General features: G+C 46.0%; 1 protein-coding gene and 1 non-coding gene across 2 annotated transcripts in view; one reads left to right on the top strand and one right to left on the bottom strand.

The window, feature by feature from the left end:
* Nucleotides 1-14,433, bottom strand: part of LOC126277139 (protein neuralized) — a 765,663-nt gene that overhangs the window by 362,004 nt on the left and 389,226 nt on the right. The gene's annotated exons all lie outside the window — the stretch shown is intronic.
* Nucleotides 5,209-5,283, top strand: Trnat-ugu (transfer RNA threonine (anticodon UGU)). Its single transcript has one exon. It is a non-coding gene; the product is annotated as a tRNA-Thr (tRNA).

Raw genomic sequence — 14,433 nt, 5'->3', positions numbered from 1 at the left:
ATCGTTCAACCAACACACTTGTGGCTAGAATATCACTTCGTTTTTCAGAGATTCTCTCTCTCTCTCTCTCTCTCTCTCTCTCTCTCTCTCTCTCTCTCTCTTGAGAACAGCGTTGTACTGTTTGGGAAAATTCACCTCTGCGCACTGAGCTCTAAATACTGTACGTATGAAGAAAATCGAAGACAGCCAGTCCGTAACGTCCTCTTGTAGGAGTGAAAGTTCCACATTGGTCCACGTGGCTCAATGGTCAAACAGTACCCAAAATTAAATACTGTTGTCCTCAATTTTCATTTTCTTCAGATTCCCGAATCACTTAGATGCAGTACTGTGGTTACTAATTCAATAACGCCAATCCTTTCCGTAGACACAGTTCATACTGTGTGCTTTAAACATGCGTGCGTACTCGACGAGCTGAGTTCGGCGTGCGTGCCTGACTGCGCTACGTTGCGCGTTCGGCGAATGGCGCTCTGGCCTGCAGTTGGCAACATTGTCGAGGCTCTACAATGGGTGTTTAGAATTTTACACCAGCCGCAAAGGTCCACTTGGTATTTTCGCATTCGTTTTCGACGACAGGTTGTCAACAATAGAAATTAATGATACGAACAAATACGCTGTACAGTTTCACGTACAAATCGAGGGTTTAGACTCATAACGACGTATCCACAAAATTGGTCATTTGACATGTCTGCTTTACCACTGTCTTCACTCTAAAGCTGCGAAATTGCTGAATGAATGTAAACACAGTCTAAGAACCATGAGATATCACGAGCCGGCCGCTGTGGCCGAGCGGTTCTGCTTCAGTCTGGAACCACGCGACCGCTACTGTCGCAGGTCCGAATCCTGCCTCGGGCATGGATGTGTGTGATGTCCTTAGATTAGTTAGGTTTAAGTAGTTCTGAGTTCTAGGGGACTGATGAACTCAGACGTTAAGTCTCATAGTGCTCAGAGCCATTTGAAAGGATCACGATTATCAGCAACGTGAATTTGGTGGTGGTTGTGATAGTGTTTCTACAGTTGAACAATTTCTTTTGCCTTCATCTCAGAACATGCATTTTGCAGTTACGTCGTTGTGACTCAACCCCCACATGTGGGTACACTGCAACAACGATCGTTTGTGCACAGATGGGTACCAAGCAACAATTGAGATATATATTCATTGTTCACAACGTTATTTCTACAAGGGACAGTTCAGAATCCAGATGTTGAAATATACCGGGTGATCAAAAAGTCAGCATAAATTTGAAAACTAAATAAATCACGGAATAATGTAGGTAGAGAGGTACAAATTGACACACATGCTTGGAATGACATGGGGTTTCATTAGAACCAAAAAAATTCTGAAGTCCATAAAATGTCCGGCACATGGCGCTTTAGCAATAATTAGCATAACAAAGTAAGACAAAGCAAAGATGATATTCTTTACAGGAAATGCTCAAAATGTCCACCATCATTCCTCAACAATAGCTGTAGTCGAGGAATAATGTTGTGAACAGCACTGTAAAGCATGTCCGGAGTTATGGTGAGGCATTGGCGTCGGATGTTGTCTTTCAGCATCCCTAGAGATGTCGGTCGATCACGATACACTTGCGACTTCAGGTAACGCCAAAGCCAATAATCGCACGGACTGAGATCTGGGGACCTGGGAGGTCAAGCTTGATGAACGTGGCGGCTGAGCACACGATCACCACCAAACGACGCGCGCGAGAGATCTTTCACGCGCCATCTGTCGGACATTTTGTGAACTTTGTTTCTTTCTTTTTGTTCTAATAAAACCCCATGTCATCCCATGCATGTGTGTCAATTTTTACCTCTCTATCTACATTATTCCGTGGTTTATTAAGTTTCCAATTTTGTACTGACTTTTTGATCACCCTGTACTACTCAAGGAAATAAATTCTTGAAACATAACGCTATTTCCCGGATGACCCAGTGGCTACCGCACCTGCCTAATAAGCAGGAGATTCCGAATTCGAATCTCGGTCCGGTATACGTTTTCGCTCGTTGCCGCTGCTTCCGCTTAATGTCCCGCTGCAGCTGATAGCAGTGATCCGCCTTCAATTTCATATAGTGTTTCACAACTGGAGGATCTGCATGGTTGTCTGATCCTTTGAAGAAACAGACAACACGCATCCAATTAATTGACAAGCCTGGTTGGGCAATGGATCCATTTTCTTAAGTAAACACTCCGTCTTCGGCCTGCAAGTGGCCAATCGGAACCATCCGACCGCCGTGTCATCCTCATTGAGGATGCGGATAGGAGGGGCGTGCGGTCAGCACACCGCTCTCCCGGTCATGGTGATGCTATTCTTGACCGAAGCCGCTACTATTCGGTCGAGTAGCTCCTCAATTGGCATCACGAGGCTGCGTGCACCCCGAAAAATGGCAACAGCGCATGGCGGCTGGATGGTCACCCATCCAAGTGCCGGACACGCCCGACGTCGCTCAACTCGGTGATCTCACAGGAATCGGTGTATCCACTGCGGGAAGGCCGTTGCCATTTTCTTAAGTACGAATGCAGAAACGCGTCCGACCTTCTGTAGGAACCTCGTAAGTAGGGAATGGGAGGGTAATGGGCAGGGACAGCGGGTAGGTGCCGCTTGGTGGGAGTGTGGAACAACCGTGTGGCGTACCGTGATAGTTGTGCAGTTGCGATAACACTATGTCCCGGATGGCCCAGTAGTTACCACACCTGCTTAATAAGCAGGAAATCACGATTTCTGATCCCGGTCCGCTAAAAATTTTCGCTCGTCCCCGCTGATTCCGCTTAATGTTCACCGGCAGTTCCATGAGACTGTCAAAATAAATCAATTGCAGAGTGTTTATTTTCACAGTAGACATTCCTGCTGCCAAAAGCTTCGATCTTTTTACAAGCTACAATCGCGATAATCATTTCATTTGGGAGAAATTAGAATTTTACTAATACCTTCAGTTGCTAACGGGCGTTGATATATATCAACGGGGATAGGTGAAAATGTGTGCCCCGACCTGGATCCGAACCGGGAAGCTCCTGCTTAGATGGCACACGCTCTATCCATCTCAGACACCGAGGGCACAGAGGATAGCGCGACTGCAGGGACTATCTCGCGCACGCCTCCCGCGAGACCCACGGTCTCACTTTGTATGTCCACACACTACATTCGTAGTGTCTAAACATTCATGGTGGTGTCTGATTGTTCTATATCGTGTCTCCCTACCACTTTCGCGCAACGACGCTCTGAGCGTGTTTTTTAGGGAATTAACTCGTTTGAACCTGGGACCTGCTGCTGGTAAGGAGACGCCAGACCACACATGACATGTAGAATTCAGAAGAGTTCAGTGAGACTAGCGATGATATAACCAAATACTAAATGATCTCAGCGTCAGCTCCACTGCACTCCCTATAAAAGAATCTTAATTCTAACTAAATATAGTGGAAAGGGTTCAAGGCTTTCCTATTTTTAGTTAGCTGGTAAAATAACGTCGAAAAAGCAGTTGAGTTTACCATTGGAAATTTATTCTAATCACAAAACATCGTTTATAAATTGCACTATTGATAAAAGGAAATGTTTTAATACAGGATCGTAAAAACCAACAGCGTTCAACAAAAATGTGAACGAATATTCCCTAAATGGGTTTCCAAGTTCTACAAGCGATCGAAGGATGACCTATGCCATATCACATCTATAATCTAGGTTTAATTTAAGTTTCACAAAAGAGAAAACTATCAAAATGGTCTACAGTGACTCTCAATTATCTTTAATAACTTATCTAACTTGTCGTAAATTACAGTGGCTGATGTGGCTTCTCAATAACTATATAAAAGAAAAACCATCGCGTTTCAGATCTGTTCTTCAAGTGGCAAATGTGAACACCATGAGTTTTAATTAACGATCACCATTAGTTTTATGGAAAAAAGGGGTGTAACAGATGAGACTTCTGCAGTTCTGAGTGAAGCCTTATGCGCTCAAAAATGCGGCATCGCGTGCGTTCATTACCTTGTCGGTGTTTAGGCAGCGTCAGGGCGACAGCGGCCGGCGCACCAGCCGTCCAGCTCGCCGTCTCGGAACCAACTCTCTCTTAACTTCTCCTTACTACAATTTACCGAAGTTAGTTTTAAAAAACTATCTGGCTATGTTTTCATCTGACCAATCAGGGTCTCAATGTTAACCTTAAGCTCCGCCTACAAAAATTTTGTCTATCCAATGAGAAACGTTATACTTTTCGTGGTGGGGCAATGTTTTTAAAGTTTGCAACGTAACAGAGACGCTAAAAAGTCTCACGCTAAAACCTGCAGCTGGTGTGGTCCTTTTAGCGTTATCGTGAGATCTATACTGTTCTTCTGGAGGGCTCTATCTTTTAACATGGGCTGGAGGATTGTCCTAATGTAACAGACACGCGAAAAAGTCTCACGCTAAAACTTGCGGGTGGTGGTGGCCCTTTTTGTGTTATCGTAAGATCTATACTGCTTTTCTGGAGGGCTCTTGCTTTTAACATGGGCTGGGGGTTGTCCTTGACATACCTGAGACGCGAAAAAGTCTCACGCTAAAACGGGCGGGTGGTAAGCCCTAGTGGTTAGCTGGAGACGTGGGTGTCCGTCCCTTATCGTAGGGCCTTCTAGCTTAACACGGCTCTGCTCTCGGCTTCTGTCCTCGTTTCTCCCCTCGGAACTGCGTCTGCCTCACGGTGGGAAGGTACGACATGCATTTAGGCATTCTTGTGTTAGTCTGTGGTATTCCATTTGCTCACTCGTTACTCGTATTACTTTGGTTAATTTAATGTCACGATTTATTCCGAGCTATGTGACATACCACTGGATTTGCTTATCGTGTCAGGGTTTTCATGTAAGGTGTTGGATTTGCCTGACACCTTACAAGTGTCCCTATCCAACACACTCATTACTCGTGGAAGACATTCTTACCAAGTCCCGTAATTTCGTTCTAGACGGCTGCAGGTCATCAATGATGTGTGTTCTTTCGGACACGTCCGAAAGAACAGACACTATATCCATTTAAGTACATAGTTCTGGCAACACCGCCATGACATTCTTCTTCTGTGCGGATGCACACATAATCCCCGAACTCTTACGCGACTTGGTAAGAATGTCTTCCACGAGCAATGAGTGTGTTGGGGTGAGACACTACGAATGTAGTGTGTGGACATACAAGGTGAGAATGTGGGTCCCGCGGTAGGCGTGCACGAGATAGTCCCAGCACTCACGCTATCCTCTGTGCCCTCGGTGGCTCAGATGGATAGAGCGTCTGCCGTGTAAGCAGGAGATCCCGGGTTCGGGTCCCGGTCGGGGCATACACTTTCACCTGTCGCCGTTGATATCTATCAACGACCGTTAGCAGCTAAAGGCTGGCTCTGAGCACTATGGGACTTAACTTCTAAGGTCATTAGTCCCCAAGAACTTAGAACTACTTAAACCTAACTAACCTAAGGACAGCACACACTTCCATGCCCGAGGCAGGATTCGAACCTTCGACCGTAGCGGTCGCGCTATTCCAAACTGTAGCCCCTAGAACCGCTCGGCGATACCGCCCGGCGCAGCTGAATGTATTAATATAATTCTAGAATGAACTTTTCACTCTACAGCGGAGTGTGGGCTGATACGAAACTGCCTGGCAGATTAAAACTGTGTACCGGACCGAGACTCGAACTCGGGACCTTTGCCTTTCGCGGGCAAGTTTGGAAAGTACGACACGAGGTACTGGCGGAATTAAAGCTGTGAGGACGGGGCGTGAGTCGTGCTTGGGTAGCTCAGTGGGCAGAGCACTTGCCCACGAAAGGCAAAGGTCTCGAGTTCGAGTCTCGGTCCGGCACACAGTTTTAATGTTCCAGGAAGTTTAATATAATTCTAATTTCGTTCTAGACGGTTCCAGGTCATCAATTGTGTTCGTTCTTTCAGACATGTCCAAAAGAACAGACACCATACCCATATAAATATATCATTTGAGAGAAGTGCACTGAAAAGTGTCAGATTACGTCGTGCTCGAGAAAGCTCCGCGACGCACGGGAATGATTACACAGGCGGGAACAGATTGCGGTGCAAGGAACAGCCCGATCGAGGGGTTAAGGAACGTGGGACACTGTATCCTAACCGGAATGAGAAACGGAAATCGTACTGTGGGTCGAGTACCGACGGCACGGCTGACGTCCTGGGCTGCCGTGTGTGGGCGCACAGTGGCGTCGGCGGGCCGCGCTGGTTGTTGCTATGTGCAGCGGGCGCCACGGCCGCCGCATTAAAGGGAAACAGGCGCTTCGAGAGCCGCTCGCTTCCGCTCGTGTGCGCCGTCCCCCGACACTTCTGTGTTACCGGCGACACTGCAAATATTCTGTGCATCTTCCCGCTGTTGCTCCGAGCACACAGGCCACTGTCCGACAAGTTTTCGAGGTTGCTCTGAATGAGGACCAGTTACGCGATGTTTTGTTACTCCATAACACTACCAGTACGTGTTATCTGAGGCGTCAATAATTCCACAACGAAGTGTGTAAATAATTACATTACTGTGTGGCCTGTCTTGAAAATAGGTTAGAGTCAAATACGAGGGTAATCCCAAAAGTAAAGTCTCCTATTGAAATCTCCTGGCAGATTAAAACTGTGCGCCGGGCCGAGACTCGAACTCGGGACCTTTGGCTTTCGCGGGCAAGTGTTCTCCCAACTGAGCTACCCAAGCACGACTCATGCCCACTTCTCACAGCTTTAATTCCGCCAGTACCTCGTTTCTTAGCTTCCAAACTTCGCAGAAGCTCTCCTGTGTACCTTGCAGAACTAGCACTCCTAGAAGAAAGGATATTGTGGAGACATGGCTTTGCCACAGCCTGAGGAATGTTTCCAGAATTAAGTTTTCACTGTGCAGCGGAGTGTGCGCTGATATGACACTTCCTGACAGGTTAAAAGTGTGTGCCGGGCTGAGACTCGAACTCAGGACCTTTGCCTTTCACGGGCAAGTGCTCTACCAACTGAGCTACGCAAGCGCTGGTGGAATTAAAGCTGTGGGGAGGGGGCGTGAGTCGTGCTTGGGTGGCTCAGTTGGTAGAGCACTTGCCTGCGAAAGGCAAAGGTCTCGAGTTCGAGTCTCGGCCCGGCACACAGTTTTAATCTACCAGGAAGTTTCATATCAGCGCAAACTCCGCTGCAGCGTGAAAACCTCATTCTGGAAGATCTCCTATTTTTTTATAAGTACAGAAACCTGTTTGTGTGGCAGTTGGTCACACTGTTGTGAAGAGTGGTTCACGCGCTGTGTGTAACCATGCGCACGCCGCGCTGATGCGCTCAGTCTTGGCTTGGCACCCGTTGACAATGGACCTCCCGTTGGATGTTGCCGCCAAGTGCAAATTGCGCGCAGTTACTCAGTTTTTGAACGAAAAGGGCACTGCGCCGATTGAAATCCATTGCCAATTGAAGGGAGTGTATGGTGAGTCCAGCATGGATGTCAAAAATGTTCGTAAGTGGTGTAGAGAGTTCGCAGCTGGTCGGACCGAAATTCACCACAAACAAAGGAGCGGGAGGCCGTCAGTTACTGAGGAGTCAATGTTGAAGGTTCAGCAAAGCATGCGTCAAGATCGGCGGATCACCCTGGATGATCTCTGGACGTTGGTTCCTGAGGTTTCCCGAAGCACCGCTCACAGAACCGGAGAAGAGGAATGTTGAGCAAGAGCGTATACATTCTCCACGACAACGCTCGCCCACATATCGCTCGGTAAATCGTTGCTCTCCTGCAACAGTTTCAGTGGAACATAATCACCCACCCACTCTATAGTGCAGACTTGGCGCCCAGTGACTATCACCTGTTCCCTAAGTTTAAAGAACATTTGGCTGGAAAGCGATTCAGCTCCGACGACGAGGTGAAAGAAGAGGTTCATAAGTTTTCTGAACAGCATGGCGCCGAGCTGGTATGACACGGGCACACAAAAACTGCCACAGCGTCTACAAAAATGCGTCGGCAGAAATGGTGATTATGTCGAAAAACAGCAAAATGTTAAAGCTGTAAAGTGATGTAAACCATTGTAGAAATAAGCAGGTCTATTTACTTATAAAAATAGATGAACTTACTTTTGGGATTACCCTCGTAAAACAATTTTTTCTAGTCTTTTAAAACACAAAAAATTATGTTTATCAGTTACAAATTAAATTAAGCAAGAGAAAAAATACAATGACAAGTACTGTATAACACATAGCGTGGTGATGCATGGACAATCTTGCGCCTAGATCAGACCTATGCGAAGTGTGTTCAAATGTTCGTGAAATCTCGAACCTCCGCCAGGTCCAGCCACACGCTCCATGACTGCAGCGCCTAAGACCTCTCGGCTAATCCCGCGCGACGTGAAGTGTGTACACAAAATTATAACATAGGAATTGCGAAAGAAGTACTGCTGCGCCATTAAAACAGACAGTTGCGCTCAATAATCATGTTTTTGTGCCAGTAACATCAGATCGTTCGAGGTACAGGAAGTGTAATAACCCTTCTTATTGTTACAGTGCTGTGCAAAACTTAACGACCAAAGTAATTTTTGTTGCGTCACTGAAAAGTAACATAGCTGGTTGAAACTTGGTCAACATAAAGAAAGAACTGCAAGAAGAGGAGGCCGCTGTGGCCGAGCGGTTCTAGGACCTTCAGTCCGGAACCGCGTGACTGCTACGGTCGCAGATTCGTATCCTGCCTCGGGCATGGATGTGTGTGTGATGTCCTTAGGTTATTTAGGTTTAAGTAGTTCTAAGTTCTAGGGGACTGATGACCTCAGATGTTAAGTCCCATAGTGTTCAGCGGCATTTGAACCATTTTTGAACTGCTAGAAGTACAATGCAGAAAATAATTGAAATAAATACGCAAGGAGACGAACAGATATCACGCTTTCCTTCAAAGACAATAACTACACTGAAGTCATAGCGATTTATGATGGTCCCCTGGACATTACAAATGGCAAGGCATGTTTCGTAATAGGGTGTGCAATCACCACGGAGAGCAATGCATGCTCTGCAACTTCTCCCATACCGACCTAAGGATAGTAAGGAATTTTTGTGGTACAGCATCCCATTGCTCCATCACCGCGCTTGACAACTGATTGATGGTCGTTAGTGAATGTGGAAGTGCTGCAACACGGTTCCCCAACGCGTTCCACACAGTCCATTCTCCTTCCAAAAGCTCCTCCACGTCAAGCATTGCTATCCATAAAAATGAGGTCAGGGCTGAATGCATACCTGAAAAGAGTACAGTGTCAATAATGTTGACCAGTGAGTGTACTGTGTTTGAAAACTTGGAGGTCAGTACGCCCAAGCAACCGTATGCCTCACCCCACCGTAACACTTGGACCATCAAAACGATCACGTCCGACTGTGCTATTGGGCTTTGTGTGTTCCTATCTTTCGCCATATGAAGGGTATGTCCAGAATCACTATTCAGACTGGATATCGTCTCGTCCGAGAAGAGTATGTGATCCCACTCCTTGTTGGTCTGCTCCAAATCCTCTTCGCGACATCTTAAACGGTGCCTCCGGTGTGCGAGTGGCAACGGAACACAAAGTAATGGTCGTCGGACAAAGAGACCACTCCATGCACTCCGCTTCCCACTGCCTTGCACTCTTGTTAAACGTGGTTGCAGTTGCACCCGCTATTTGACGTGGGTCCCTTCTTCCCTGTTGCATAATTTATCGTTATCTGCTGCTATAGTTGACCATGGTCGACCACCTCCTCTCCTTCAGGCAGCACTGCCTATGGCTCGGAACGCTCCCCATGCATATGAGACAATGCTGTGAGCAATACCGTCTCCTGGCCTACACTCTTCACACATCGTCCCTCTTCTAGTTACCCGATGGTTCTTCCCCCTGTGAAGTCGTCCAGATGTTGTCTCCGGGCCATGTTATAACGAAGATCACCACCACAGTGCACCGTAACTGTTCGCCGATTGGCACTCACTGTCTTTATCCGTCCCTCCAGCTGCCTCGTGCTTCGGGGCCAGAACCATATGGCGCTACAATCACGCTGCCCTCGTGCCATTTGACATTCAGCTTTATGTGGACCACTGGGAAACCTCTGGCAGCACGCGCCGCACTTTCATTCATTTCCATTGAACAGCTGACATGTTACGGCACTTTATCTACCTCGTCCTTAAGGTTTGCAGAACAGTTTACACAGTGGTCAGTTGCTCGTTTCAAACATAGTTTTACGCAACTCGCGGTAATATGACAAGGTAATACAACGACCTCAATGGGTTAACTCCCTATAAGACAGCAGAAATTTTTAGCACAACTCTTAATTCAGTAATGGTATAGGAAATAAAATGCAAAATATTACAAATGAGAATCACGCATACAGTACAAATTAAAGTGGACACGGAGGCTAGAAAAAGTTTCCGTATTAAATGAGTGTTCAAGACTCATATTGGTATTGCCTTTTACCTCTACGTTTTTGTTGTATTTGCCTGTTACCATGGATGCTGCAAGGTGGCTAATATGCTTTCAGAAACTTCTTATTTAGCTCTGAAAAGAACCAACGCGTGCTGGATTATGAAGCTTGGCTGGCCTACGCGGAGAACAGCCTGAAATTTAACTAAACAACGGAGTACAACACCTTCCGTTGGCAATGCTTTTTAGCGAAGCACCTGCTCAAAATGACGATTTTTAGCGAGATGGCGCCATAGTGAGACACTGGTTCTGGAGGACGCCTGTTCAAATTCCAGTCCGGCAATCCTTATTTCCTTAAATCGCCGAGATGGTTGCTTTGAAAGGACAGGGCCTATTTCCCTCCCCATTGCTCCCCACTCCGAACTCTTGAGCTTTTGCTCCTCCTGCAATGACCTTCTTGTCGACGGGACGTGAAATCCTGATCTTTCTTCCTTAGAAATGGTGACCTTCCTGGAGGACTGGGAACTACGCACGACTGTGTGAACGTTGCAGGTCTCCCTTTCAACAGAGGTGTCGAAGTCTGGTCAGCATTCGCCAGCTTATGTGCATTACACAATATTTGAAATGGCTACTGCAATAAGTCGATTGGCATAAGGTCGCACACTCTGTCGGGCCAATAGTTGGATCCTCTCCCATCCATTTACCAGGATGCGTAGCATGGAGATGATACCGGGCAAGCACTGCCGAGAATGGTGCAACCTAGTCACGTTGAAACCCCATTCTGCATCGCCCCAGCAAAGGAACACAGACCGGTAACAACGGAATAATTGCAAGTGGCACGCTCCAGTAACACGCCCGCCACAGGAATGACGTGGTCATCCACCATTCCACGCCATACTTTCACATCTCAATATCTACGAAAAAGATATTTGACGTCCTCAATGAGATTTGAGCACATTCCAATAGTACATGCATTAATAATACGATTCTTATGGAGTTGTGATTCGTCCAACAGTAGGCCATGTGAGAAAAAGACGCAGTCGTTATCCACAGGGTGTGTAAGATCCTTCGAAAATGATATCCACAGGTCAAAATTATAACGATGGAGCCAGTGATGTAGTTGCAGGTAATAAGAATGGAACCAAAGGCTTAGAATTCGATTCCCAGCAGCTACTAGATGTTTTTCGCCTGTAGCTGTTTACGTCTTTTACCACCGACAGAGCATAGCGTATTTATGCCACCTTCCACCATGATTCAGATTCCTCTTTAACTGTAGATCCCTCTAAAACTGGCCAAGTACATCAGTCTGTAAATTACGAGTACTAAACCTAGTGCCGGCCGTTGTGGCCGTGCGGTTCTAGGCGCTTCAGTCTGGAACTGCGCGACCGCTACGGTCGCAGGTTAGAATATTGCCTCGGGCATGCATGTGTGTGATGTCCTTAGGTTAGTTAGGTTTAAGTAGTTCTAAGGGACTGATGACCTCGGATGTCAAGTCTCATAGTGCTCAGAGTCATTTGAACTATTTGCCAAACCTAGTGAAACAATAAGGCGTTCAAAGCAACCGTCAGAGAGATGAGAGCTTGAGAATTGCAAAATGTCGTCAAATTTAGATATAATGTTACTTTAATACCTTTAAAATAAGTTAATATTCATCTGGACATAGTCTGTCTGTTAATGCAGCAGTCCTTTCACTGAATTTGAGTTCCTGTCTGACACAGAGTTTTAATCTTTTAGAAACTTCCGATGCAATATGTTTTACTTCTGTACGTCCTAAAATTATCTTTACGGATAAAGACACAGTTTCCTAATATCTTATTATTTCCTCGGTTTCAGAAAAACACGGTGCTAACTTTTCAGTTAGTACCAGATAGATTTACTTCGTACGATGTTACACAGCAACCACAAGTGTAACAACACAAATACGATAGTAAAGGATTGTCACTTAAACAGGCTGTTGCTTTGTTTGACAAATGGTATACCAGAATCAATGAACCAGAAATTTTTGTCATCGGGAATATTTTGTAATTGGGCTAAGACTTTTGAATGTGTGACCCAAGTACACTCATGCAGAAGTTAAAAAAATTGTAAACAAATAAACTGGTAGCAGAGCGTACCAATTCCATGTCGATGACAGAGTAACACAGGGTCAGAATTTCGAGGAGATCACATGGAGATTTCGCTCGGGTATATCGTCTCTTGCCATTTCTGATATTCTTAAATGATCTTCCACCTGCAACGTCAGAAGACGCACATTTTGTCCTTTTATTCTGATCGAAAATGCAGCTAGTGAAATGAGAATATCAACAGATGGTACTAAGCTAGTGAATTCTCATTAATTTTTAATGTCTTAGTATGAACAACTGAGTGCGTCTCACAGAATTCTACAAGCTATAAAAATTGTCTGCTTTATCAATGAAATACAAGAAGTATACTCAACGAAGTACCTTAGTTCAGCTACATTTGCAATGCGCGTAATAACTGCTATCGATGGTTTAAAGACGAAGAAAGCATTTCTTTGTATATTTGCATTCATTTGTAAGTTACGGGGCCATTTCTTGAGGAAACTAAACTTGGAAGGATAGTACTTTCAGAACTCGGAAGTGTGATATAAGAACATTCCGCAGCGAACTCTTAAAAAAGACCTATTATTTTGCAACTGTTTCACTACGCAAATACAGGGTGTCCATAATTAAAATACCAGTTCCGAAATGCTTTAGAAAGAAAACTACTGCTCAGAATGATGTCAAATCTGAACATATTATTGATGCAAGGGAAACATCACGGAAAATTTGACCAATAGGTAGTGCTGTAAGCGACAGAATATGCACACCCACGGATGCGCGGCACACGGCTGTTCCTCAGTTTGCGTTCGAGACACTCACCGTGGCTGTCTCCATGAAGGATCGCGCTCTGCTAGTAAAGCTCTTTTACAAGAACAGTGACGGTGCTCCAGTAGCCCTACAGAAGTTCTGGACACTCAATGGTATGAAAACAGGCACCGGTCCGATGTCTGCTAAGGGTCTGGAGAAACTGATTAGAAAATTCGTCAGATCCGACGACTAAGATGCGGCCATTACATTGCAGGACGCGTCGGTCTGTGGTGTGCAAACATGCACTGCACGGGGAATTGCCCGAAAGTTGGTCATGCTTGCGAGCACGTTGCATAAAATCCTATGAAGCATTTTGATACCCATCAAAATCACCTATGTTCAGGAGTTTATTCTTCTGATCTGCCGGCAAGACAGACGTTCGCTCTGGAATTTTGCTCGCATGGAAGTTGACAATGAACGGCAATGGAACATCCTGTGGGCAGACGAAGCCGATTTCCTTCTCCAATGACGTTTCAATACGCAGAATTCCAGAATATGGACCGACCGCGGTGGACGAGCAGTTCTAGGCGCTCAGTCCGGAACCGCGCGACTACTACGGTCGCAGGTTCGAATCCTGCCTCGGGCATGGATGTGTGTAATGTCCTTAGATTAGTTAGGTTTAAGTAGTTCCAAGTTCGGGGGGACTGATGACCTCAGATGTTAAGTCCTATAGTGCACAGAGCCATTTGAGCCAGAATATGGGCAACGGAAAATCCACACGCACGTCAACCGGTACCACTTGACTCTGCAAAGGTAATTGTGTGGTGCGGGATGACGGCATCATTTATCGTAGGACCGTATTTTTTCGAGGATATGTGTCCTGCGGGTCCTGTTACCTGTACCGTCACTGGCAAACACTGTAAGAGTCTTTTGCGCACCAGCGTCATTCCAATGCTTTAACAGCGTTGATGTGTGGGTGGGATCATCTTTAAGCAGGACGCAGAGAACCGGCTGCTGCAGAGGCATTTTGGAAAATGCTACAGTTATCAGCCGTAGACTTTTGGTCATCCAGATGACCTGATATTAATTTTTGTGACTTCTGGCTGTCGGGTTATCTGAAAGATTTTGTGTTCGGTGCTCGAATTACGTGCATAGCTGAACTGAAGGCATGCGCTGCGCAACACATTCTGAACGTGATCCCCTAGACAGTGCGATATGTTGTGGAACATGCTGTTTCTCGGTTTCAACTTGTGTCAGGAAACGGTGGAGAGCGTACTGAACATGTCTTACGCCAGTCTCA

The sequence above is a fragment of the Schistocerca gregaria genome, chromosome 1, assembly GCF_023897955.1.
Source record: "Schistocerca gregaria isolate iqSchGreg1 chromosome 1, iqSchGreg1.2, whole genome shotgun sequence".
Taxonomy (NCBI): Eukaryota; Metazoa; Arthropoda; class Insecta; order Orthoptera; family Acrididae; genus Schistocerca; species Schistocerca gregaria.
This window is presented reverse-complemented; position numbering and strand designations above follow the sequence as displayed.